Below are 23,807 nucleotides of genomic sequence, written 5' to 3'. Positions count from 1 at the left end.
TTTCTAAAAAAAACCAAATAAATAATTTATCATTATATAAATTATGATTTAAAAAAATATTTCACTGGAGAGAGGATTTCACTGCTCAGGAAGAACTTGGAAATCCTCTGCAAACTTGAAAATATCAATATGTGAATTTCATTCCAAAATTAATCCTCAGCTACGTTAAACCACTAAAGAGATTATGCGAGTATTGCGAAGGGAAATTAATCATATGGCATATGAATTATTGTGTATATGTTGGGGTTCTAATGTATATTAAAAATTAGCAATACAGAGGAATACACAACCGTCATTACTACACACTCTCAATCATCTCGAATCATTTACGACAACTACAGAACCTTCACACAATCTACCGATCTGGATCGGAGCATTAAGTCCAAATAGGTTAATGAATATCATAACGTTCATAAATTGATCTGAATACTCTTAGGCCAATTTCGATAATGCATTTATGTGGAAAGAATGAGAAGAAACTTCTTCTTCAGAAGAAACAGTAGTATATATATATATATATATATATATATATATATATATATATATATATATATATACACATTCAAACACGAAATGCCGCCAAACGGCGAATAAATACTCATATATACAGAAACAGATATAAGGAAAAGGGATAGGAACACATATAAAGGACGAACACAATAAAGGTGGGGAAGGCGGAATCGAACGGATCACAAGAGTAAAAATATCTCCTCCTTTAATATATTTATTGTGTTCGTCCTTTATATGTGTTCCTATCCCTTTTCCTTATATCTGTTTCTGTATATATGAGTATATATATATATATATATATATATATATATATATATATATATATATATATACACGCACACACACACACCTAAACATGAAAACTTAATTTCGGGTGCAATTTCTCGCAGTTGCTGGTAACGGCACCCGCAGCGTTCGGGGTAAAAACGCAGGCGCGGCAAAAAGGCGAACGCAATTTGGATCTTCGCGGACGACGGAGCCATTATCCCTTGAGTTTAATTTTCCCAATGAGCACGAGATGGTGGGGTTTGGAGGGGGAGAGAGAGGGAGAGAGATTGATGTGAGGAGGCAAGGGGATGGCGGTGCCGTGGATGCGCGGGGGACTGGGTAGAAAAAAAACAGCACCCTCTTTAGGGGAACTGCGCAATGGTCGAAACCGACCCAAGAGAGGGAGAGAGAGGGGGGGGAGGAAGGGGAGTGGAGCGATCGGAACGAATGGGATTGAGGGGGAGAGAGCGTGGGGGTGGGGGAGAAGGGAACGAAATGGGACTTAATAGGCTGCAGGACCCATTTTTTTCGGAGCGATGGCGAAAAGAGGGGAGAAAGAAATGAATGCGTCGTCGGGAGAGGAAATTTGTGGTCAGAGTTCCATTACGATGCGTCACTTGCACCCGGCCAGGTTCTATCACTGTGGCGAAAGGGTTAGGAACTGTGGTGGAGAGGGATTTACATAAAAAGAAACCTTTTTTTCCCCCTCTTCTTTTTCCGAAACCGCGACGGCCTGATTTCTCTATCTGCCTCCGCTTCATTATCCAGACGTAAAAAGAAATGTCTTATTGTATGAAAGAAAAGAAAAGGGGGCGAAACCGAATTTTTCCTTCTTCCGATCATTTGTTTGGGCCTTTCTGGTTGGTAGCAGTGGATTTGAAAGGAAAACTACTCCATTCACAGCCGCGACTGAATGGATTTTTAACGAATACCTAAGGACCGGATATACGTTCATTGGACCTGCGGTTTCGACTATAATAATTTCCAAAAAGACCTATAATATTCCCTATAATCTCAACCCAAGTAGATTCTGTCACTGTTCGAAACGATTGGAAGTTAATGGTAGTTAAGTATTGCTCAGTGCGTCAGCTCTAAATTCATTCAGAAGGCAATTCATTATTCTCCCGACAAAGAAAATGAAACTAGAGCAGGTAGAACAGTTTACGTATATCGGAAGTGTTTTGGACCAACACGGTCAAAGTAGTAGGGACGTAAGGAGAAGAATTACGCTAGGCAAAGAGGTTTTTTACGAGGAGGAGGGAGTTGATGACAGGGACGTTGAGTAAGAATGTAAATAAAAGACTTGTTAAAACTTTGATATGGAGCGCAGTTATGTTACGGCACGGAAACGTGGTCATTGAAGCAGGAGGATAGACGTAGATTGGAGGCTTTTGAAATGGGGGTGTGGAGAAGAATGGAGAAGGTGAAATGGACAGAGAAGAAAACAAATGGGGAAGTACTTGGTATGGTGGGCGAAGAGAGGGGTTTGTTGGGAGAAATCCTATGGAGGCAGGAAAAGTGGATGAGGGGGGTATTGGCCGGCAGCGGGATGTTGAAGACTGTGATTGAGGGGAGAATGTTAGGCAAAAGAGGAAAGGGAAGGAACAGAATAGGGATGTTGGACGGGATGAAGGGAGGGAGGAAGTACTCAGAGATGAAGAGTAGGTTGCTAGATTTTGTGTTTTGTTAGGAGTCACAAAATATTTATTTGGTAGTAGTGTCCGTCCAAAAATCTACTCTAACCGGTAGATTACTTGAAAAAAGGAGACTCCAGGGCAGACAGTGGTGGCCGAAAGGACTCTCTTATGAAGTCGGGCATTCAGAACAGTAGGGGAACGGGAAGAAATCAAATTGAAAAGCCGAGAAAATTACGAAGATAAACTAAGGGGTTTACCAAACTCAACGTCTCTCAGGAGCGCCCTTTGCTCCCGAAGGAAATGACACAACCTCTCATCTAAAACCAAGATCCGCCCGAAAAAATTAAATTTACCTGAATAATAGATTTTCGATTGATTGATCAAGCGCACCAAATATCATATTATGTATGTAGGCATGCAGTATGTGCGCGAGAGTTTTTGCATATGATCTAACATGTACTCGAGTGTATGTATAAAGTAATATTTCTATGTGTTTGAATAGATAACACCCCCCCCCCCACACGCCCCAGGAGGAAGCTGCTGGGTAGTATGTAAATGATGACTAATTCATTAATTGATGTGTTCTCAATTATGTTTCCCACCGCTGCGTGCTCAAAATATCGCAAGGGGGAAAAATGATTCCTTGTATACAGTGATCGGCCCTGGAGTCACTGTCCCATAAATCTGGCTTGCCAATGCAATAGGTAAGAGGGGGATTATTGGGATTATTCCTTCCACGCCAGCGTTTATGACTCTTTAGCGATTTGTACTTTTGTTAAAGTTTGAATCGGACCTGAAATGTCAACTGTTTCCGATGTCTCCCAAGCATAGCGTGCAAAGAATAGTGTGACGCTTTCCGTCAGTCAAATGACGATTCTTTATGAAACGGCGATCTTTTCTTTGTTTTACCCTGTTGAAAATAACAAGACGCGAAGTTTGCGAGTTAATAACGATGATCTCAACGCTACAGGAATGTAGCGACGCGTTTATCGACGGTTCGTTCCGTAATTTCAAGATATTTCGAACGAGATGAGGCCTAAAAAAAAACAGCAAGCACTCGCGTTAAGAGACATTATTCTCAGAGGTACGCATCAGTGACTTCATCGATGGAGTGAGTTGATCGGGGGAAAAAGTTCATCCTTTAGCAGATAAGAATCACGCAGCTGCAGATCGGTTGCAATGGTCACAATTTTCTGTCGATTCACCAAGGAACTAAATTTGGTCGGGACAAAAGGAGACACATCTCACTGACTAATAAAAAAATAGAATCTTTTGATTGCGGCTTGATATATGGGATATCCATTAAAGACAAATGCTGCGTGGAAAAAAAGTGGAACACATCACTTTCAAAATCATTATAAAAATCCGAAGATTTTGCAAAATAGGATGGATGATGTATTCTACATTATCATTTTTTCATTCAAATATGGATTTACGAAATGCTTCATGACTATTTTTACGTTTTAAGTACACATAAAATTATGCCGCAGAAGGACATAATTTGCGATTGAAAACAAAAATAAATATGAAATATCTAATGAGGGAAGTGATGCAAAGGAAGCGCTCGTAATTATGCCATTTATACTTTCTCTAGCAGTGAACACAAAAAAGATTCCCTCCCTTATCGGCAGTAAAAGCTTATATGCCACAAAAAAGCAAGGATAAATAAAGAAAAACATACATTCATTGTTACCATGCCTAATGTTCGATAGAAAGGAGCAAAAATTTTCGGAATCCGTATAAAATCTGGATACATACAGGATACAGGTATTTTTCCCTTTTTCCTTCCTCTCCCATATCCTCCCTTAACATAACCACTTTCCCACATGGAGCTTGCACCCCCTGCTCCACACCTTACTGGTGGATCGCGGGGTATTTATGTTGATATTGAATATGGAAAGAAAAAGCCTGTTGAAAAAAACCTAAATGAAGAAATGATAATTCCGCCGTCATGATCTAAGAGCGACGGAAATGAAAATTCGAGCAGAACGTATAGGTTGGAAAGGCAAGAAAAATCCTGACATCAGGCAGGGTTGTAGTCGTAGTCAGCGTCAATGGGACGGTCAATTCGGGACGGAAACAACGAGACGCTCTCCCAACGAGGGATTAAAATACTATGCGTAGGACACCGGGAGGGGGGACCTATGGACCGAGGAAGGCGGAGATGAGGGCGTTGGGAGTTCGAGTCGGAGATGGAAAGGGGTGAACGGAGCGATGTGGGTCAGATAGGACGAAATAGTGAGGGGTGCGGTAAATAGATGCATGGGTGCGTGGTTTAAGGGCGAGGCGGACGTGAGGGATTAGGAGGAGAGTGGCCGAGTGAACGACCGCATCTGGAGCATTCAGATGATTCGCGCGGGCGCGCATGTGTTTGTTACGCCCTCACAGGACGAGGTGGGAGGGGATGGATGTAGCAAGGGCCGGTGGATTTGAGGGGGGTGGTGGGGGGTATAGTATTTCGGGGAATAACGAATGGGGAGCAAAAGAAGGAGCGAAAGATGGAGCGAATTAGGCGAATGAAGGGGGAGGGGGCGAGGGAAGAATGCCATTGAAAGTGGGGCGGGGGATTACGTGGCACTCCATGCGGAAGTAACGCGATTGCGAGAGTGAGTGCGATAGGGCTGTTGTAGAGATAGAGCGATTACGAGATAATAAAATATTAAATTTATCTTATCTGGAGGCCTTTGTTCATGGTTTTTGACCCACGAAACCTAAAATTTAAAAGACATAACTTTTATGAAATTTTAACTCGTATAAAATACGGGCAAGACATGATTAATTAAAAATATTACACGCCCAGAAAATACGCCTATATTACATAAAATAAATTACGTTTTTGGATAAACTGAAAATATTTCCGCCGAGATATAATTTAAAAATATTTAAAATTCCCCCCAAAAATTCGCATCTCTTTCTGATTCATGTGTTTAGAAGTCAGGGCGACGAAATGGACCATGGGAAAGAAAACACGCATACGGAATTTCCACTTCCGTTTAAAATGGTAATTAAAATCAACACCATAAGATTAAATTTGGGGTCCAACTGCAAATTAAAAGATAAATACATTTTTTGTATTGCAGTTACGATTAATACCCAACGAATCTTCACGGGATTTTTTGAATTAACAAGCATTAAGTGTTCATTCGTCCAATCTTCTTGAGGGTCACGTATTCCTCACATCATAAGTGAAATGCACGGAAAAAACTAATGATGCTGAGTCACCGTCGATGACGGATATTGGGGATGAACGAAGGGAGTGTCCAGTGCTGACATCTGCGGGAAAATGGTGTAGCGCACTTGATCGGAACGCGTCCACCGTGAAAAAGGCAGAGAGATGGAGGAGAGGGATTGAAGAGTGCGGCGGAACCAGCGCCCTTGTCCGTTGGGAGAGGATTAAGCCCTTTAGAGGGGAAGGACGGCAGGCGTAGGAGGAGTTTCGGGCGGCGGGAGAGGGGGGGGGGAGAAGAGAGCTGTGGAACTCGCTCGATACGTAGGCGAACATTCAATCACCTGAATGGATATGCGTCCAAGGCAGGACCAATCAAAAGGACCAATCGTGGACGAGTTTAAAGTCAAGTGCAATCAGCTGCAATATTCTTACCTGTATGAACATAAATCGCACGTCTCTTGCCACCTGCTACTGCGACATCTACATAATACCCTGGAAGATGTGTGGCAGGGGGTCTACCCACACCAGGCATGCACATTACAAGAACAGACGAAGTCACGTACCATACATGAGAGACACACAGCTACAGAAAAATATTCCGACATGCGAATGAACTTGCAACCGCATATTGGACACGAGTGGTATGCTTATGTAGTACCCCTACCATTACTTGTAAAGTCATGCAATAAGAGTCATACAGGCATCACCTTTATATGCTTATTGCTAAATATAGCATCGACTACTTTGAAAATATGTACGCATACATGAACAAGACAAGTACATAGACATACATACACAGATGAACGCATTAAAAAAATAAATACTTGTACACACACACATGTTAACTACCTACATGCATTGCTAGAAATGATGACGGTACAATGTGCATTTTTCTTGTTTCTGATAATTTTTTACTAGTTCATAGCAAGTTTTTTTCCGTTGTGAGGTTCAGGCACGGTACGTGAATTTGTCTGTTCGTGTGCCGTGCATGCCCGGTGTGGACACAACTCCTGCCACACACATTTAAGTTATGTATATATGTATAAATAAATAAATATATATTTATATATATGTTAGGTCGCAGTAGTCCAGGGGGTAGAGCGACGGGCTGCTGACCGGAGGGCCCGGGTTCGATTCCCGGCTAACCTCTCTGGGCATCTGCAGCTCCCCCCAAACTATGTGATTTTTCGGGTACCAGATCCCTACTAAGCCCGACGGCGTGTGAAATTCACACGCCGTCGGGCTTAATACACATATATATACATTATACATATATATCTCTCTATATCTATCTTTTTTCTATATTATATATATATATATATATATATATATATATACACACACACACACAAATATATATTCGCTCTCATGCAAATATAAATCTTACGACGTTCGCACTTCGTTCTGGAGAACACTCTCGAATGTTGCGAATTGATTCGATTTATTGTAATGAGGACGGAATTCCAATCCGTTGAGGTGGTCTTTTTATGGCTCCGTCTAGTCGTTATCCGACATCGAATTCATTTCCGGTGACGTGGTCCAGAAAAATCAATGCCATAAAATTTTCGAAGCGTCTACCCACACGGGCTTCATAACCCAGCGAAAGGTTCGTGATTTCGCGGCTGATGAAGATTCGTGCGAGTATAAATTCACGCGGATGTGATGTGTGGGAGATAAAATTTCTTAGGAATAGATTAACATATTTTGACATTGACAAAATGCATGTCTGTAATACTTCCTTCAATGCCCGAATAATTTCTTTGATTTCCCAAAATATTTATGTTCTTTTTCGATCAATACAATTGCACATCCAAAAGACATAAGTTCACAACAGTGTCGAAAATTTTCGGGGGCACGGCCAACTTCCTTCAATGCAACGTCTCCAATATGTTTTCCTTTCCTATCACCACGAGAATATTTATTTCTAAATCGGGACGGCGGAATGAGAGAGGACTCCGCGACGCAAGGGACGGGAGTGGCACGACGCTTGTGGATGGGATTCGTCAGTCAGCTCGCGAGGCATGAAGAAGGAGATGAGGAATACGTATACACGGAATGGAAAAATTGCGGCGGGGAGAGGGAATAGTGGTGCCAGGAGGAGGCAGGAAGACTGGAGCTATCGAGGCGAGAGGAAATCGGCACGACTCGCCGTGTAAGATGGCTGGATGCAAGGGAACGAATGAACGAGATTTCCTCCAGCCCACCACTAAAGAAAGGCGAAGCAGCATGGGAAGAAGGTGAGTCGGTGGGAGGGAGGCGGTGGAATGTCGGAGAAGGATTCCGCTGCGCTCTCCAAGCGTTGCACATGCGATGACGGTTCGGAGATGGGAGAGAGAGAAAGAGAGAGAGAGAGGAAAAAAATTAAAGAGAGACGCAGGGAACATCATCCCGAACGGTTTTTTGTCCGTGTGGTGGGATTTCGCAGCAGGTGCTCGCATAAAATCTTGCGCACGGCCTGAATAAGTTGTCAAACCTAGTTGGATAGATTGCGGGCCATCGGAGCAAACGCCTGAAAATAAGTTCTGCGTTTTATTACGTCAATGAGTCGGCGGTCTATATATGTGTGTGTGTGTGTGTGTACGTGCGTGTTTGTCCACGGAGACACACTCGCTCATATTCCGAAACGTTTTCGATCACCCTGTCCACCCTCCCCCCCCCTTCCTTCCATCCAACCCAACCAGCGGTACTCACATTCTTTATAAGAGGAGTTTCATAATATCGAGAAATCTCGGTGGCTTTGTTTTTTTAAATGTTTTTCTTTCATTTCCAGGTCCGCTAAGGCTTTCTTCTCGCATTGGGATTCGACGCCGGCGACTCGCTCGTTACTTCGCGAGATCGCTTGGAAGAGAGTTGGGGAACTACATAGGGAACTAATGAGAAATCATTATCACTTTAAATTATTTAATTGGCCTATACGTATTTGTAAGTGCTCTCATGCTAATTGAACCGCATCCAGAGTGAAGTCTCCGGAGATAAGACGAAGGCGTTTAATAGTAGACATTATCTCAACAAATGGGAAAACAGGGACAAAATGGACGTCATCAATGGAACTTACAGATATTAGATCTATTTCTATTTCTCCTTCATGGGGTTCCCCCACCCCTTTTCCCAAGGACTTCCTGTAATTTCGATCTCTCGAAAACACGTGCTTACATCTAAGTCCTGGATGGGACTCCAATGACGAATCTTCCTTTTAACTATTGTGTTGATTTACAGAAATTTTGTATACATTACCACGGATGGAAGAAAAAAAACGCCAAAAGAAGAACAACTGCTTTTAATACACCACGGGCTGAAAACATTAATCACGTCATCAAGTAGTTCTTCGAAAATCCACCCCGATGCGCGGATGTGGCACGATGAATTGACACGAGGGCAAAGAAGCACGTCGAAAGTGATGCCAAACGTATTTTCCACTCGCAGAAATTCTCGACAACTAGAAAAAAACACGACAGGGTAATTCGCTCAATGTTCAGACGTTCCGGGAACCAATTAGAAATTAGAAAGCAAATTTTTGGATGTTTGTCTAAATTTTAAGGGAAACGAGCTTGTACATCATAAATATTAATTTTCACTCCGAAAAGATAGATAGATAGATAGTGGTCTTTATTTGGGCGAAATTGAGACCAAAAGGTCCCTTCTTCCATTTAACCCATTAAAAGACAGGTGATGTAAAGGAAACCTCCAGATTTATGTGATAAATAATTTTGTCTCCAAGTATGCGCAATTTAAACACGCGAAAAATATAAACGGGCGTGGGGAAGAGGGGGGGATCAACAAAGAGAAAGAGATAGAGATTCCATTACGGTCATCTCACCCAACTCTCTCATTGTAAATTAACGCAAACACCTCACGGGGCTCTCAGAGGGGGGTGGGTAGGAGTGCTCCTTGACGCGCACTGGACATTCTCCTTTGGCACCTATCTTCATATCTTCTCTCGTTTTGTTTTCTCTTTTCTTTCTCCGTTCCCGTACCGTGAGAATCAGGAGTGAAGAATCCTTCTGAGGACGAGGGAGAGGGAAAAAAGGAGGATTAAGGTGAGGAGAAATTAAAAATTTCAAAAAAAATTTAAAAAAACGCACACCTTTCCCTTTTTTCTTTCAAACGACCTTTTTTCCCTCAATTTCTCGCGTCACGTCGCTCCCTCTGACGGACAAAAATGAGCATTGTCACGGAAAAACTCACCTCTGTGAATATCGGGGAGCGTACGATGGGCTAGGCCTCCGAAAACTGTTGAGGGGAGAGGTCATTCTCCTTTCGGTTGAATCCAAAGAGCGTCCCCCACCGAATCTCCTTTCTCCCCTCTCCACTCCCCACCCCCGCCAAATATCCCAATCACACGCACTCCACTCCTACCCCCAGTCCGTCCTCCCTCCCGCCCCTGTCAGGGCCCAGTGTCCACGAAGCACCCCTCTCCTATCCCCCTCATTCGCCCAGGTCTCTCCCACCCAGACGGCTGACAGAACTTCCGTTTCCCATGACTAAAGAAACAATCGCCTCCGAAATAATCGACAGATTCTGCGAATTTATCTCGCTCACCCGTACGCATTCTTTCTTTCTTTTCTTTTTTTTTTGAGGCCCCACGAATGAAAGATTCGTGTGAATCTCAGCATTTTTTCCGTGGGCGGTTCTCCTTTTTCCCCCTGTAAGAACCTAAGCATCTCCACAAAAACGTGAAATACTCTTCCAACCGATCAGCTTTCCGAACACGTTCAGAAAATTAACAAAAATTCCAAAATGCTATGGAGAAAATCATTAATTCAATATATACAGGTATATATATATATATACATATATATATATATATATATATATATATATATATATATATATATATGTATATATAATATATACATACACACACACATATATATATATATTTATAAACATAGATATATAGATACATGTATATATGTATATAGTTGCAAACACGAAAAACCCGCCATATAGCGGACAACTATTCATTCACATGGATATAGCTATAAAGAAAAGGAATAGGGACACACATAAAAGACAAACACAGGAGAGGTGGGGAAGGTGGAATCGAGCAGATCTAGCAGATTTGCACTTGTAATTTGCTTGAATTCCGCTTCCCCCACCTCTCCTGTATATATCTTTCATATGTGATCCTATCCCACATTTGTGCGTCTGAAATGTATTCTGTAGGTTGTCTCACGCATGGCGTGTGTCTTTGTCTGTTCGTATTTTGTTCATGCTTGGTGTGGATACACCCTGTCATATACCCTCCCGGTAGCTTACAGAGAAATATGTAATTGTATAGATGACAAAGAAATCCAAAAATCAATTGTTGAAGAAGAAATTTTTTACGAACTCTTGTAAAAGAGCGCAAAGTCGAATAGAATACACATGAAAGACATTTAGTAGTTCTTGAAAAAAATTAAAAAAACAACACATTACCAAATTATATATGTACTATCTTGGGTCCTTTATGATAGCGATGTAAGTGAAAGTTCATTGATTCGATACAATATCGAGAAAGAGTTGGTGAAATTCAAGCGTAATTGCGAAAAAATCGATAAAATTTTTCGACCAATAATGAATCATTCTGTTTAATTTCGATTAATTTTTTTTATTTTTAGTTCTGTTTACGTGTATTTTTGACGTGTAACTTAGCCTTTCTTTATCTGGATAATCACATAATCTACGTTTTATTGATATTGATTCTCATCCCATATCTATCGCACTGAATATCCAATTCACTCAGCAATACTTGCCACCCCTTGGCTTATATATGCATCAACTACCAGGCAAACTAGAGCTTGGTCATCAGCAAACCCAAATTGATTTTACGAATTCCCCGCCGACTTTCACACCTGTAGAGTACTAGTAGTGGAGTTAGATCCCATTTGTAATACGCCACTAGCCGCTCCAAATCATTCCTCAGATCGGATACCCTTGATGATTATAGCAGAGCACCTCGGAAGTGCCGAAAACTGCAAATTTGAACAGTGAATAATGATGAATGCTTCAAATTCTGAAGTGAATGAAGCGATTGAGGCAATCAAGCAAGCAAACAAGGTTTGAAGTAACCGCAGCGGCTAATTCAAAGAAAACTTTTTTCATTAAGAACGGTTAGATTTAATGTGTTCATCACACACATTATCCGGATACTAATTGTTGGGAGGGCAAATACTGGTGGAGGCCTCCCGGTAATGCGAACATCGACACTTTGCATCAATTAATTCTTCCTTGTTTACTTAACACGGGAATGGCAAGATGGACGAGATTATTTGCCGCAGGACTCCGGGAATTTCATGTGACAACTTTTGAACGGGGAAGGTACAACAACGAACGTCCAAAGGACTCAGCTCCCGGCCACACACGCACTGGACATGGCTCTCCATCAATCACGGAAACGTCAAAAGTTACAAGAGGGAAAAATAATGGTATATCTCATTAGTTCAATGCAGACTTTCCTTTTTTTCCCCTTTTTCCTGCGAATGCCTTCCAGAAAGAGAAAGTCGAGCAGACCGGCGGGACGACAATACGATACACTCGAACGAATGGCCGACTTAAACCCGCCGGTTGAATCCGAACGCACCTTTTTGCTCCACGGGATGAAGAGATCAATTTAATTGGGGAACAAAATCATTCGACGGGTGCCGACCGCCCGGTTTATCCGCCATGAGAGTCGGCCGGCCAGTTAGTCGGTGGTAGGGTTTGAGTCGGCTTCGACTAGACGACGCGAATTCGCCAACTATGTACTTTCATTCGCTTCTTGAAAAAAAAAGAAAATAAAAATAAAAGAATGTCACTTTAAGGGAGCATGGAAAAGGCTGCCGTTCCTTAAACACGCCATCTTGGCATTGGCGTTCCACTTGTAACGCAACAAAAGTTTAAATTTGTCGCCATGGATACGATTCTTTGGGAGATGATGATGACAAATCAATAGAGGTTTTACTTATTTTCATACTTCATTGAGGGGATAAAATTATTCTTGCACTGCTAAATTGTGCACTTTAAACTCGTTGCGTGCCATCAAATAGATTTTAATAACAATATTTATCGATTGGTTAGCTATTCTGAATGGAAGTTTGGATGACAAAGTAGCTCCCAAGAATTCTTATCTATACTATTGGTAGTTAGAGCCTTCGGGATGAAGACTATCTCTCGTTGTTATTTACTAATTAATCGTTTATCTCCATTATTGAAAACGAGTCACTGTAATATTTATTTGACGCAATAAATAAATAAATAAATAAATAAATAAATAAATAAATAAATAAATAAATAAATAAATAAATAAATATATATATATAAATATATATATATATATATATATATATATATATATATATATATATATATATATATATATATATATATATAACATAATAGCATATAGCATAAGCATTTATATACACTAATGATATGGCAAATCACGATGGATATTAGATAATTTATGATAGACATGACATGAACACGTAAAGGGGGTAGCTCCTGCGTCACTCTTTGTACATTAATTTCTTTGGAAATCGGGATTATATAATTATAAACATTAGCGGTGACATTAAATCTAATTATTATTTGATCGAATAGTATGTGCTTTTAAGTAGCAATAGCATAGGATATAGTAACTGGGGAAAGCACATTCGCAAACTTTGCGGAACAACAAATAAAAAGTTATTATTAATAAGGGGTATACTAGGAAAATAAAAATGAGAGGGTAAAAGCGCTCTGTTATTTTATATTAGTTAGGCCCCAACTAGAGTATGCTGCGATTGTATAAGATCCTCACGAGATAGGCTTAGTCTTAGAACTTGATCGCCTTTAACGTAGAGAAGTCATCAGAAGAGTGTAATTAACTCCGAAGGTAGAATCAAACAATACATAAACATCAACATTAATACCCCACGGTCCACTAAAAAGGTGTGTCGCAGATGGTGCAAGCACCCGGTGGGATGGTTAAGGCATAAAAAAGGATAGGGGAGAGGATGAGAAAAGGGTAAAAATATTCACAGAAAGCCCTCAAATAACGTTTAAATATGCATGAATCCTGGCGGAAGACTTAGCTCAAAACAAGTGCCAATTTCACACAGCAAAAAAGTTATTTGTGATACGAAAAAGGAGGGAAGAAAAATAAACCAAGAGCATTCATACGACACACCTCCAACGTATCAAGACAGGTCATACAGATCTGGAAAGTTCTATCAATCCATGGACATGCAACACCAAATATAAATTGGTGCCATAATAGTCCCCACTCTGTCTCAAGAATACTCAGGTGCCCTGTACCTTTCTGAAAGTCTTTAAGCTTTGCCAGGTATCTTTGAGAATTAAGGCACTAACATCACACTTTACTACAAACAGTCGAATGAAAAATAGCTTCTTAAAGGCTAAACTGCACACTCATCCCAGCCGATAAAACGTACTATAAAAAATGCTGCATTGAAGAAAAATTTCAGGACATCTGGAAAAAGTGACCCCGAGTCCAGAGCCACCTCAAACTGATCCCTTCCTTATCCGCCAGATTGATAAAACCCCTGCAGAGATGGGCTTCCACTGCGCGCTTAAAGAATCACTCGGGTTGCTAGCCAACCAGGATACATGTGCTCTATTATAAAAAAAACGGAAATCCCCCCAACTGCGACGCCAAAGGACATCTCAATCCCTATGGGGCGATAGAGGGGAAGGGGGAGGGGGAAGAAGAGAAGGACGCCGGAGGACCCCCTCCCATCCTGCCCCGGGGGCACGAATCATTGTCGGACCTCCTGTGAGTCCGTATGTGTGTGTATATACACCTAATGGAAGTGGATTGCTTTCGCATTTATATCGTTCCACTATTTATTAGACCTTTCTTTCTCATTCCTCCGGGGGTCGCTCGCACGCATGCTCCGTCCTCCCCCAACCCTCCCAACAACGCACAGCGGGTTGCAATATCGAGGGAGGGGAGAGCGGTGCGAGTGAGGCAAGTGGTGGGAGGGGACTTTCCCCCTCCCACCCTACCCCCTCCTACCCTACCACCTCCAGTCGACGTGTGGCCCGCCCCTCGGATTCAATTGTTGCCTGCTAGTTTGTGGTCGTTTGGGGGGGGGGGGCGAAGCAGGGTAGGTGTGCAGTAGGGAAAGGCGTGAGTTTTCGGGGGAGAGGACGAGGAAGGGGGTTGAGGGGATCGGGTACACAAAGAGGGTAAGAGGAGACGAGAGAAGAGGAGCTTCTGGGGGGGAGGGGGACGGGGTGGATGGCAAGGGGTGGCAAAGGGGCTCACACATGGAGGGACTATTGAGGGTCAATGGGCCGGAGATATTCTTCCACCACCCTCCAAGCACCCTTCCCCCCCTAAACCCTGCGAACCTTTCTCTCCCCCCCCTCCCCTTCTGCCAGTCCATTCCACACGGTTGGAGAGGGGTGGGTCCAGGGTATCAAAATGAAAAGGCTACCGCTTTTCCTTCCCGCAAACCCTACATCCCCCCACACTCTCCTCGACAATCTAACCCACACCCCAATTCCCCCCTTAGGCCATTTATCCTCGGCCCATGCCGACAACAATGGGTGGTGGTGGTTCGGGAAGGAAGCATTTTCCGTGCGTCGTGACGTCGCGATGGAGTCACGCGTGCTCTCTTAAAAAAGGAAAAAATAAATAAAACGGGAAACTCCACATCCTCCCCCTTCTAAACCCCCCCCCCCGCACCCGTCCCTTCTCCACAATATCTCCAAACCGACCCGGTCGCCCCCCCACCCCCCTTGGGTCGTGTGGCATCCCCTCTTCTCGTCTCGTGTTGGGCCACGCGCTGGCGTGCGTGTTCCCGGGGTTGGGTAAGGGGGGATGGAACATGGCAGTCTCGGACACGAATGCAGGATTCCGTCGTGCTCTCGGTTGGAGTCACGGAACGCCGAAGGCGAAAACAGAATGGGAATTGAAGAAAAAATAATAAAAAAAAGAAAAGGTTTGGGAATCCGGCAGGGAGGGGCGACGTTTCCCCGATTCTCCATACAGCGATGAGGCGTCCGGTGTTTTTTTATACTCTGTGGGTGCTCGTGTGTATGTGACGAGTCGTGTCCGAAATAAGGCGGCACCTCCCTCTCATCACCTTTTCCCGGGACATCCCCAAGACTGGGGTGTCGACGACCTCTCGATCCCATTGGGCCAACATGGAGAGGGTATTGACAAAAACATACAGTTGACAATCGAAGGATTCATCATAGATCCCTGTTCAATTTCGAGGAACGTAGTAGGCGTGCATTACTTTGTATTCAGGTTTAAACGCGTGGATTTATTCACCATAACGTCGCGACGTTTTGAATTTCTCTTTCGAGGATTGATTCTCAAAGTGCCCACATTCTCCTCCGTGTGAAATGAAATGTTGACAAATTGATCCAAGGTGGTAAAACGAAATGCAATGAAATGCTTTCGTAAGGCGTTTCATTGACTCATCGTTGGGATTATCCGAGGGATTTCCGACTCAATGAATTTTACGCGCAACGAATTTTTTTTGGTTCCATGGATAAAGAGCAATGAGAAATCAATAATGTACTTAGTACCTAGCAAAGTTCCCCTACGGTGTGTAGTATGGGGTGATTCAGCACTAGATATGCAACATCAAAAATTTGGTTTTTATTCATTTTTAATAATAAATATGTGAAACAATTCAAATAATTTGCATAATAGTTAAAAGAGTTACATACACAACGGTATCTAAGAGTGACATACGTACTTCTATACGTATAAAAGATGATCTGTTAGTTACAAGAGGGAAAATAAACTACAATCGCAGAATTAACTGCAAGTCGCCACAAGGGTGTGAAGCGTGGGGTGTTAGGACACCACCCGTAGAATAAAATGCTAACTACATGAAAAACTAACGAGAAAGAGATTTCATTCGTTATTTTTTTAATAACTTTGTATTTGGATTACGTAAAATGATTACATCCCCCACTTGGACAACCCTTACATAAATAAACGTATCCCTGGGCCTTTCACCACGTGGAATCCCACAGGGCGCTCCAGATTCGTCATTTGAAATAATCGAAAGGTAAAACGGTTTAAAGAAAAGAACATGGTACCCCTATCGGCATCAAAACATAATCAAAGACCGTTTAAAACTTCATTTCCCAATGTGACGTGAATGAGGCCTCCTCCGAATTACGAATGCATACGGCTGAATGATTAACCACGAAACGAGGGCGATTTTGAGGAGAAAACAATTACTCTCTCGTGAAAAAAATGGCACCCGCCGTGTCTATAATCATTCTAATAGCACGGTATGGAATCCGATAGCCACATTAATAACAAGGTGATTATTTACGATGGCCCTTTGGGAATAGGACTAAGCAGATTCAAAAGCATCGCTTGCCTCCTTGGCTGAGGAAGAAAATAGTGACGATGGAAGAGTTAATACCGGAAGAGCACATGAAAAGAAAACCATAAATTATTTGAAACCCCTTTTCATTGCCGATTAAAGCGACACATTAAACTATAAAAAAACAAACACTACGCGACAGTTGATTTGATGGTTTTAACATTTCGATTAATGGACAATTTAAGGAAATATAGGATGGCAAGTCAAGAGAGCAGAATCTTTTTTTATTCACTCGCTCGGGTGGTAGAGAGAGAGAGGGAAGGAGAGAAAAACGCGCGATATATATCATTCGAGATTGGAATCTTTTTATCAGATTCATCTCGATTATACACTCAAAATCGATTCATCTAAAGATCTGATGGAGGAAGCCATAAGAGCCAGTTTCACAAATAATAATGACCGCGATCAGAACAAATCGATGCCTCCTCAATGCGCCCCACCATGCGTTGATGCATGGTCGGGAATCGAGAGGGAGAATCGCAGATAAATCGACCCATCGATACAGCGGGATACAGCGATAAATCGTTCCACTTGACAATTCTATGCATCAAACCTGAACATTCTTGAAGGGAAATTTTTACCGTCGATCCTCTGCGACCACCCTTCGATTCCCCGCCTTGGTCACTTCGTTCCCCCACCCCCTCCCCCATCTCTTCTTCATCCCATCGGCCCAACCCACAGGCACGACAGGGAGAGAGAGGGAAAGATGGGGTGGGGGTGATAGGATAGAGGGAGGGAGGGAGGAGATGGGGTGTGGGGGGATGGGAGAAGGGAGGGGGGGAAGAAAGGGTTGGGAGAGGGAGGACAGAAAAACCGCCTCATTCATTGGGAACTGGTTTTCCGCCCGAGCATCAGCAGGTGTCTCCTACGTAACTCAAAGTGGGAGGCAAGGGGGTTTGGGGAGGGGAGGGGGGAGAGAGAGAGAGTCAGGGAGGGTGAGTAGGATGCTGGCTTCTGCTGCGGGGGTGGGAGGGTGAAACGGCGAGGCTTCATACCATCGTCTGTATACTATTCCCGAGAGAGCGGCCCCGGAAAGAGAAAAGTATTGCTTCTTATAATGGACCGAAAAACCTCTCTTAAGGCCGTGTCTGTCCAAACGCGTCAGAGAACAGACGAAGGGTTTTTTTTTGTTTTGTTTTTAAACATTCAACATCCTCCCTGTCTCCGTGAGTGATTTCAAAACGGGTGGAGATGGTGAAGGGAGGAGGAGAGGGGGGGGGGGGGGTTGGGAGTTGTTGGGAGAGGTTAATTTCGGGAGAGTGGGATAAGTGAATGCTTCTGATTAAATGAACTTTTAAAAGAATGACGAGAGAGAGAAAGGGAGAAAGAGAGGAGGTTCGAGAATAGCGAGATTAAAAAAAAGGAAAAAAATAAGCGATTCGTCTGACACACTAATGCTATCTGTAAATACGTTACGACGGGCTAGGAGGGAGGGAGGGATGGGTGGAGGAGTGGAAATGGACGAGTTCAGAGTAGGGGGATTTATTCGCAGAGTGATGGCGCAAATTTTTCTTTTTTTTTAAATTTAGACGACGGAATGAATTCATTTGGGCACGGCACTTTATACGTTCCTATGATTTCTATGGAAGTGTCCGATACATTTGGCCACCTACCAGAACGAGGCCCCGATTTTACTACCAACCAATAAAGAGAGAGAGAGTTTTATTCATATATTTGAGGATAAAAATTAGTTGGGAATTTTAAATTTTACAACCAGAAGAACGAGTCGGTTTCCCCGATCGCTGTAAAAAACAAGACGGCATACGAAACGGTCACTTATCGGAGGGAAAATGAAACCTACAGCAAACAATTATGAGATGATGTTATTCACTTTTAGACTGTCGTCAGAAACGATTTTATACATACAGTTATCACCGGACCATAACCGGATCATTTTTATAATAGCGAATAAAATTTTTCCGAACATTAATGGGAAAATTAAATGAGATAAGTAGATATCAATTATTAGGACAGTGATATCAAAGAAAAACTGTTTTTTTTAAGGCTAAAGAAGACTGACCAAGATACATTAATGACTGGAGGGAGACTTTTCTTGCTAGCAGGAGAAATCTTCGTCGTATAAGCACTGCTAAAACATTTCTGCAAAGGGAAAAAATGGAGATATGATTGTCGCCGCGAAGTTTTAAATCCAAGTGATTAAAAGTCATTTTTAGCATTAGTGATTCGGATTTTTCCCTTCGATTGTGGAAAAACGACAATAAATAGATTTTAAATTTCAGCAAACCTTCGAGAGAAAATTTATATTTCATGAGTGTGTGTTACTGAAAAACATTTAGCCTATTTTAGGATACCGTGTTATCTTTATTGAATTGTTGTCATCGCTCAACTAATATGGGCATTGCTAGAGGTATAAACAGACCCAAATTACACTATGATTCTTTAGAGATGACATTCATATAGACCGGTTTCGGCCACTCAACGTCAGAAAAAAATAATACATAGTTCCGGACATTTATTTCTTCATTATACGAGCTACAGATAACATACAATCGTATCGATCGAAGGATTGCCACGCAATAAAAAAATTGAAGTCATCGGAATGTTTCAGTTATTTCATATTTTCCATATTCGTTTGCAGTTCTACATAGACCAATTATTATTGGTTGATGAGATAGCGTGAGCTACCGCCAACATGAGTGCAAATATGAGGGCCTATAATATTATCTAATAAAATCAATAAAACTATCTCTGCGACGGCTTTAACCATAATTAAATTTTCTGTCGTATTTGCACGCCTAAATGGGGACTTTCGGAGTAGGTAAAGTATAAAAATGCTAAATGGAGAGAAGTATCATTTAAAACTATGAATAGAGTTTGATATGTTTATTTTATTTCTCCAAGTAAATATATGTACGTTTAAAAAAATAGTTGACCTGGAAGAGAAGAGGAACTAGTCTCCTCTGCATACGTAATGGCTTTCCAAAAGTGCAACTCACCTCGTGAGTTCCACGTTTCTCTCTCTAAATCAGACATTTTTTTTAAAATCTGGCGTGGCCTTAATTGTGAAGTATTTATAATTGACATTTATTTCATATACGTGTATGCTATCTCTTGGCCAGAGAATCGGGGCACTTGGTTGCATAAGGGACCCGCAGATCTCAGTGTAAATTACGTTTCCTCGATAGCTAAAGTGGTTAGAGCATCGGCCCGGCAAGTCGAAAGATCCGGTGTTAAAGTCCCGGTCAAGGAAATATTTTTGCGCTTGTAATCTGCTCGATTCCGCCTTCCCGACCCCTCCTATGTTTATCCTTAATATGAGTTCCTATCCCTTTTCCTTATATCTATTTCCATGTGAATGAATATATGTATATACAAACACAAAAAACATTTAAGCTGATAGTTGACAGTAAATGTGAGTGTTCAGCATTATAAATGCCGTTTGCTTCCATCTAAGAAGTCTTCTTCATCTTGCACATTTCTCTTATGCACTGCTTTTTTTGTTTCCTTCCTCCAAGTACTCTTTGGCCTTCCTTTTTTCAGCCGGAATCGATTCATATATATTTTTCAAATCATTCTCTCCTCCGTCTCATGTGTCCCTACCATTTACGTTATTCATCCAATTATATACGTATTGTTCTTTGGTTTCCCGGAGGCGGTAACATCATTTCAAGTCAGTGCGGTAAACCCCTTGGCACCGGCCGAAACAACACGCATGCGTTGACCCAACCCGGACGAAAGGAAGGGAACGTGACACCCTGTCTGTGTGGAACGACCACAATCTCTCCCCCCCCCCACCTCCGCCGAATGGCTGAGGAATCGAGCAGAAGTAATCCATGGGCGCACAAAATGAATATCGGTAGGGAACCGGAGTGGAGTGGAGAGCTGAGAGAGAGAGACTGTTAGCGAACCAAAAAAAATAACGGCAAGGCGACGGGTGGCGGCTGGGACGAGTGGTATCCCTGCGGGATAGTGGGCCGGAGGCCCTTCCTTTAGCTTCGGGCGGTAGAGGAGGGGCTATGCCGTAGGCCTGCACTTTAGTCCCCCCCCCTCACCCATTCTCCTCCCCTTCTGTCCCTATCCCCAAAAAACCTGGAACCGAACATCGGGCCGCGAGAGAACAACTGTTGCGGGAGTCCACCTCCGATGGGGAGGATTTGCGCAGAACCGCCGATGGGGTCATACGCACACTTAGGAGCAGAAGGTGGAGAGGGGCGTTTTTTTATTTGATACTCCGAGAAGGGGTTTGCGAGGGGTGGGGGGGGGGTAGCTGTTGAAAAGGGTTCTGGAAGGGGAGGGTGAGAAAGGGGATGTTGAGCTCCCGAATCCCATTCAACACGAGCGAGAAAAGGCACAAGTGTTTGAACCGAAAGGCTTTGTCGGGATAGAGAGAAAGAAAGGGGATCTCGACTGGGGTTTTTTAGTAGCACTAACCCTGGAAACGTGAAGGGGGGGAGAAGGAAATGATAAACAACTCGAGTGGCCCTTCTGCACTTGTTTCTGTCCCGGGATTGTTCAGGGTCGAGTCGGTGACACGCTGACTGCGCATGAGCGATCGAACACACGCGGGGAGAAATGGGCGGGCGCTGATACCGGATATGCCTTTTTTTTACATGAGAGCGCGCGGTGCCGCCGAGGGAGGCTCATTGCTATCCGGGGATGGGAGGATGGTCGCAAACTGTTCTGTGGTATTGGGGCCCTTCAAAGCCCTTCCTTTCTAATTCGATTCCCAGGGGAAAGGGACTGCCACCCGCCGAGCTTACGGATCAAGGATGGAAATTGGGTCATACGGACACTTAGGAGTGATGAGGCACGAATCGATTTGAGGTACCCCATCATGCTCAAACCCCAATCTATTTCGAGTTCACCAATGAAGTTACCACGCACCCTGCAGCAAATGGGTTACTTTTGGATGCTCACTTTTTCTTCTTGCTTTCCGGTTGTGCACGAATCGTCTTAGTGTGGTGACGTTCTATCCCATAAGTTGTTGGTGTTCATTTTCATCCCCTACTATTAAATATATGTACTGTAAAACCTCTGTCATTGGTGCAATTATCTCTCGTTAGGAACTAAGTTTTCCTCTAGCATGCACATATCCATCTGCCAAACACATATTTTCTGGGATTTTGTTTCAAATAATTTTCATTTTCCTTTCCCCTTTAAACACCATATCCCTCCCTCATCCCTTACCCATCCAACCTGGTGCCTACCAAATCTTTTTGATGGAACTTAGGGTCGTTATACAGATGCAGATTTCATCTCACTTATTTTATCGAGTATCTCGTTCTTACCTGCGCCATATACATTTCACGATGATACCGATATTACAGCAGAATATAGTTATAGTTAAAATGGGATGGCTAACCGAGGCCCGTTATCATAGGCCCTATTTTTGTCCTATTTCATTTTGTAATAAATCCACCGGCCTGCATAAATAAGTCACCAAATTCTTTTCTTCTTCTCGGCGGGTAGCTTCGGCTATATACCTGTAGTAAAGCATTTCATCATAGAAATGCTCTACGAATGCGGAAGCAGGAAAATTATAAACGCATAGAAAGATAGGAAGAGCTAAATAATAACCAGAAATATTCAAGAAACTCAAGATTCCTAAGTCTGTTATTTCTTACATCAACTGTATTCGAATCTCAGAACGTGATCACTCCATGCCCTAAGTTACTAGATATATGTTCACGGACGAACCTAACAAGAGTAGCTGATATGGAAAACCTCTAAGGAGGGATAAGAGACATTTTCACTAGAAAAAGAAAAACAAATTTATTATCTTTATTCCTAAAAATTCTTTTGAATACCATTTTAAATTAAAGGAATTGAACAAATTAATTTAGAGATCTCAATGCACTAGACTATTGATAACGTTATGCCAGGCAAAAAAAGGAAGTAAAAAATAGCAAGTATTGAATTTTTTTATTTATTTTGAACTGCATTAAAGTGAATAAAACTCAAGAGGAGGGGGAGATCTTTGCTCCCATAATCGCCTCTCGAATTCCCCATTTACACGATGTACCTACGGTTTTAAATTACGTTTTTACAACGGGGGCACACAGGAATAGTTGAAATGTCACTTATCCAAGGATTTTATAGACATATTACAGGCTCCGTTCTACTATGGTAGATCAGGTCATGTACGTAAAATCAGGGAAATAGTTAGTAGAACGGATATATTTAAAATTTCGTTTTTTCCTAGTACGATTTAAGATCAAAATACCTGTAGATATGATCTAAAGAGCAAAGAGGATAATTAGTACCGTAATTGGTAATTAGTGTGTATATATATATTTTTTTCAGTATCATGCATGATTTAGCAATGAAAAAAAATTCAAGCATCAAATTTTTATCATAAAAACTCAGTGTAATGTTCACGAAGAACAAGTCTTGAGAGTACATATTTTATAAATTAATCTTTCTACGTTGACGGTTTCCAGCATATATTTGGGTTCTAAAATCACTCATGGTTACAATAAAACCCCATACTGCACAGCAAAGCAATTGCACTGCCTACGAATAATAAGATTATTTCGGTTGTGTTTTGTTTCCTTCAAAGTGCATCGTAACATTAATGAGAAACGGCAAAACTTTGTAGTAAGTTGAAATACATTTAATCTTAGCTACACCACTGGATTATTAGTTATTATAAGCATTTCTATCCGGAATGATAATTTATCTTACACTGAAAAATTGATGAAAATGTTGAAATAAATGTGGAAAATGTGGGAAAAACAAAAACTTTTTATCGCGCTAAAAAACGATGTATAAACATACTTATAAAAAACACCTCTCTCATTCCCTTTTACCATTAACCATCTATGCCGCATTGAAGTGATTAAGTACTGTTTCCCAACTCATCTTACATAAGCGAAATACCGGTGGGTCTTATACCATCTCTTTTATCAACACATCATGAATCATTAGTCAGCGCTCACCTTT

General features: G+C 42.1%; 1 protein-coding gene across 1 annotated transcript in view; it reads right to left on the bottom strand.

Moving 5' to 3' along the window:
- The window catches only part of LOC139692927 (protein jagged-1b-like), a 503,367-nt gene that overhangs the window by 80,285 nt on the left and 399,275 nt on the right, over window positions 1–23,807 (bottom strand). The gene's annotated exons all lie outside the window — the stretch shown is intronic.

This window comes from Hetaerina americana, unplaced genomic scaffold (assembly GCF_022747635.1).
Source record: "Hetaerina americana unplaced genomic scaffold, ioHetAmer1.1.p SCAF_44, whole genome shotgun sequence".
NCBI lineage: Eukaryota > Metazoa > Arthropoda > Insecta > Odonata > Calopterygidae > Hetaerina > Hetaerina americana.
This window is presented reverse-complemented; position numbering and strand designations above follow the sequence as displayed.